We start from the raw sequence: 6,040 nt of genomic DNA, 5'->3' as shown, positions 1-6,040 counted from the left end.
ATATCAAATTTGTAGATCGGTATCAACTTTTCAGCGATTTTCGATAACCGGAAGTGGAACTTTTTCTACATTCAATTCAGATAGATAAATGAAATTTCACATATAAGTAAAAGATCTAGTTCTCTGCCTTCTTTCAAATTTTTAGTAACTTCCGTTGACCGGAAGTAGTAATTTAGGCTATTTCCGATTTCTCAAAAAATGCATGTGAATTTATAAAGTACTAATAATATTCCGCTCTATTATACACATTTTGTTTTGCGTTCACTTGGTGTGCAATTCTTTTTTCTACGAGATTTTATTCTATTTTAAAAAGGTTAAATAATTAAATATGGATTTAAAATCATGTCTATTTTCCGAGTTGCCGTCCCCTGTTGTTTTATATAAGAATATTCGAGAAAGTTTAAAGGAGATCAATCCCGGTTTATTTTATCTCACAATCAGATTCATCTACCACACGGCAGAGTTTCTCAAACATGGTAATGTTTCCAAGATGATTCACCAATCGCCCCCCTGCCAGGGCGCCAGAGAATATTGTTACCCATTGTGTCTTTAGTGTATAACCTTTTTTTTAAAAAAAAAAAACGAAAGTAGGAGCCATAGTGCTCACATGTGTCTCACAATAGCCGGGGCGCCGGGGGCTGCGCCTCTTGAAGTATGTTGAAGAACATAGTAGTCTCCATCACCTGCTATACATGACGCCCGATTTGTGGATAATAAGTGCTTAGATAGCCGCTCTGGATCTCTGGGCGCCGAACCGTGTATTGACAAAAATCGCCCCCTCACGAGCGCCGCACATAAGAAATTTAAATTGTTTTTCGCAGAAACCTTCTCGAGAGTATTCTCATCAACTCCCCAAAATTTCATGGCACTCGGATGAATGGTGTCAAACCGCATCCGACTTTTTATACACCATATGTAGAGAAAAAAGCACCCTTTCGGGGCGCCGCCCTTGCGAAATTATTTTTTTTTATTGTAAAACCCTTCCCAGGAGCACTCTAAACAGATCCCCAAAGTTTGGTGGCGATCGGATGAACGGTGTTAAACAGCAATCGAATTTTTTTTTATATATCGTATATAGAGAAGAATCAAATCGCGCCCTCCCATGATTATTCTCAACAACTTCCCAAAGTTTCACGCGACCGGATGAAAGGTGTAGTAATGCATAAAAGACACACACACACACACACACACACACACACACACACACACACACACACACACACACACACACACACACACACACACACACACACTCTCACACATTCATTGCTTTTTATATATTTAGATAGATACATAGATGTGTATACAGGGGGTAATAAATAGTAAGCACGTGCTATTGAAAAGAAAACTGGGGGTAGGGTCATGGGGGAAAAACATTGAAATGGAGGGGTTATGAGAGGGTTCTGGTTCATTACTTTTTACTTTCTCGTATATACTAAGTATAGAGAAAGTATTGTAAACGTGCAAAAAAAAATCGAGATTTTTACAAATCTCGACGTTTTACACCTCGCTGATACGGAAAAACATAATTTTGCAATCTTGTCCGTATGTCTGTGTGTCTGTGTGTGTGTGTGTGTCTGTGTGTGTGTCTGTGTGTAAACACGATTACTTGAGTACCGTTAAAGCTAGGTTGATGAAATTTCATATATAAGTATTTTATCAAAATCGTAGATCCGTATCAACTTTTGAGCGATTTCCAATAAACGGAAGTGGTACTTTTTCTGCTTTGAATTGTTCAAAAGCCTATAACTTGAGTACTATTTCAGATAGATAAATGAAATTTCACATGTAAGTAAAAGATCTAATTCTCTACCTTCTGTCAAATTTTGAGTAATTTCCGTTGACCGTAAGTACTAATTTACGCTATTTCCGATTTCTCAAAAAACGCATATAAATTTATATACTCATAATATTGCGCACTATTATGCACATTTTATTAGGCGTTCACTTGGTGTGCAATTCTTTTTTTTTACAAGATTCCATTCTATTATAAAAAGTTTAAGTAATTAAAAATGGATTACAAATATTGTCTATGTCCTGAGTTGCCATCCCTCGTAGTTTTATATTAGAATATTCGAGAAAGTTTAGGGGAGATCACTCCCGGTTTATTTTCTGAGAATGTGTCTTTATTTTTATTGGTAATACAACATCATCATATTTTAAACAGTATTACAACACAAGACATTGCTACTAATCTTATGGTTGTATTCAGGTTAGATATTTGCAGCTTATGGTTGGATCGGGAATTAACATATTGGTTTGGGTGAGGCGTACCAGGCAACGGACTCAACAAATAAAAGTGTTGATGCTTACTTTTTTTGGTTCTAGAATCCATAGCGATGACTGACATATATCTATAATATGAGCGGGCTGGTAGTGTATCAGTTCTCGTGTCATCGCTGTTGATTATGGAACATTAAAAGTAAACATCGCACAATGCAGTACTTTTCAGTGCATCTCAGTGTCTTTTTATAAGTAACTAGCGTACCCGACCCCCGCGCGTTGCCGCGGGGATAGAAGAGAGTTTGACGAAATATATTAGAAGGATTTCACCAACGCGTTATCAATTATATGTTCTTAGACGCGGGACCTTCTTTTCTAAAAATGAGTTATTTAAATGTAAACAATGCCTGTTCTTGGATCATAAATATCAGGACACGGGTTTACCTACATTACCGCATGAAAACCTTAAGTGTACATTAATCACTCACCGACATAATATGGTAGAATACACTTCGGTGACCGCCCCTGTGTCAGAGACATAGAGGGGCGCTCTCAGGGCCCCACCACCCGATTACACTACTGCATAGGCGCGGCGTACGGCCCCTGGCTCCTTAAAAGTAACAGACGCCATCGTGCTAATAGCATCCTGTTAACAATGATGCAGATTTCGTCATTCGCTAAAGTGACACAAATGAACAGGATTTTTTTTCTTTAACACGTAAAAAAATTATTTGACGTGTTTTAAATATCAGTGTGACTGATGCAATATGTTATTTTTTCATCTTTCGCAAGGTGACGAAACTGTACAGAAGGATTTCCTCGCGTTACAAAGTTATTTTTGAAGCCTGTTGTAGTTCTACCGCTGAATATAGTAGTATCCCTTACTCGCTATGCAGAACGCTCGATTAACGGATGCCAAGTGCCAACATAGTCGCTCTAAAACTCTGGGTGCCAAACCGTGTATTGACGAAAGTTGTACCCTATATGGCGCCGCCCATAAGAAACTTTAGTTTTCGTTTCGCAGAAATATTCTCGGGAGTATTCTCATCTACTCCCTAAAGTTTCATGGCACTCGGATGAACCGCATCCGAGTTTTATTTTTTATATACCGCGTATAGAGAAAAAAAATCGCTCCCCCCCGGGGACGCCGCCCTTGCAATATTAAACAATATTTTTTTGTAGAACCCTACCATTGAGTGATCTAATCATCTCCCAAAAGTTTCATGGTACACGGACGAACGGTGTGAAACCGAAATTTTATACACCGTATATAGAAAAAAAATCGCAGCCTCCCATGGCGCCGCCCTTGCGAAATTAAAAAAGGATTTTTTTTTACAGAACCCTTCCCTGAATTGTTCTAATCAACTCCCCCAAAGTCTCATGGCTATCGGATAACGGTGTCACACCAAAATCGACTTTTATTTTTATATACCGCATATAGAGAAAAAATCGCAGCCTCCCGTGGCGCCGTCCTTCCGAAATTAAAAATAATTTTTTACAGAACCCTTTCCTAGAGTTTTATAATGAAATCCTCAAAGTTTCATGCCTATCGGATGAACGGTGTCACTGCGATTCACTTTTATTATTTTTATATACCGTATATAGAGAAAAATCGCACCCTCCCTCGGCGCCGCCCTTGAGAAATTAAAAATGATTTTTTATAGAACCCTTCCCTAGAGTTTCATAATGAACTCCCCAAAGTTTCATGCCTATCAGATGAACAGTGTCACTGCAATTCACTTTTATTTTTTTTTATATACCGTATATAGAGGAAAATCGCACCCTCCCGTGGCGCCGCCCTTGCGAAATAGAAAAAAAATATTTTTTTACAGAACCCTTCCTTAGAGTGTTATTATGAACTCCCCAAAGTCTCATGGCTATCAGATGAACGATGTCAAACCAAAATCGACTTTTTATTTTTATATACCGTATATAGAGAAAAACAAATCGCGCTCTGCCGGGGCGCCACCCCTGCGAATTTGACTTTTTTTTTCCCGCAGAAACCTCCCCAGGAATATTCTCAACAACTTCCCAAAGTTTCACGGCGATGTGATGAGAGGTGTAGTAATGCATAAAGGACACACACACAGACATACATTGCTTTATATATAGAGTAGGGTTTGTTTATATAACACCTAAAATTTACTTTATAGTTGCTACAGTTTTTACTCTTTCGTATAACGTAAAGAAAAGATTAAATACACGCAAATATCTAAAACATATTAAACGGATCAATGTCAAATATCATTTTTGTTTTGATTCCTAGAAAAAATGGATAAATTTTAATAATAGTAGGCTTGAATTAATTAATTAAAATGTTTTGTCATTTTGCCAAGGGAGGTAATCTAAAAATAAATTCAACTCATGCTAATGCAAAATCCATAAGAGGGAATTATTGTTGGAATAATTAGCAAAATGTGTATGCAAATCTGCAGAGGATATTATTGCAAGAGGACATTATTGTTGGAATATTATAATTAGCATGGATTGATAAAAGGCTGTCTTTTATTTATTGTATTCACTAAACGTCCTGTTTACTAATTATAATTTTAAATCTACTATTCCGCACTGTTATAGACGTGTCATTACGTTCATTAGGTGCGCAATGGTTTTAGTCATGAAACTCTATTATACATTTTAAAAATTTAAAGTACTGAAAAAAAATTGCATGAATTGATAAAGTGCAATATGGAAGGTAAAACACGGATATTTTAAATACTGCCTTGTATTTATTTTATACACTAGACGTACTTTTTTACTAATTATTAATCTAACTTTCCGTTTTCGGACAAACTGGTTTTTTTTATAGTCACTCACTTAATCAGGCGCATCCGCTGGCGCTTGTACAGGGTGCTATTTCGCTAAACTGTGAGCACTATACGTTTACGTTTGCATTTAAGTTGTGTTTATGTTATGAGTGTTGTGTTTGTTTTTCCGTTTGTGTTTTTTTACGTCTATGTTTGCATTGCGTTGGTGTTTTCATTTGTGTTTTTATTTGAGTTTTTTTTCTTTTGTGGTTGTGTGTTGAACTTATGTTTTCGTTTGTTTTTGCTTTGTGTTTTATTTTGTGTTTGTATTTTCTTTTGTGTTTGTTTTGTGTTTGTGTTGTGTTTAGTTTTGTTCTGTTCCCAAGTTGGTACAATTAAAAAAGATTTACCGTGGCGGAGCACGGGTATGCAGCTAGTATATATATATATATATATATATATATATATATATATATATATATATATATATATATATATAACGTAAAAAAACACAAACGGAAAAACAAACACAACACTCATAACATAAACACAACTTAAATGCAAACGTAAACGTATAGTGCTCACAGTTTAGCCAAATAGCACCCTGTACAAGCGCCGGCGGATGCGCCTGATTAAGTGAGTGACTATAAAAAAAAACCAGTTTGTCCGAAAACAGAAAGTTAGATTAATAATTAGTAAAAAGTACGTCTAGTGTATAAAATAAATACAAGGCAGTATTTAAAATATCCGTGTTTTACCTTCCATATTGCACTTTATCAATTCATGCATTTTTTTTCATTACTTTAAATTTTAAAAATTTACAATAGAGTTTCATGACTATATATATAATTTTTCTCGACTCTCTTTCCCCTCTCCCCTAACCCGAAAAACTGTATACGCCTCTGGGACCACAAATGAATGTGTAGGCGTCAATAGTGGCGTTACCTGGTGCTGCCCCCTCCTTTTTTTTTTTGCTCTGTAAAGTTTGCAGTTGGTTTCACCCTCCCCCCCCCCCCCCCCCCCCCCCCTTATCCGGTTTAAGCTTTTAAGTGTTCACATTTTAGACTAAT

Source organism: Physella acuta, unplaced genomic scaffold (assembly GCF_028476545.2).
Source record: "Physella acuta isolate Inbredline_101_S28 unplaced genomic scaffold, ASM2847654v3 ptg000200l, whole genome shotgun sequence".
Lineage (NCBI taxonomy): Eukaryota > Metazoa > Mollusca > Gastropoda > Physidae > Physella > Physella acuta.
Note: the sequence above shows the minus strand (reverse complement) of the source record.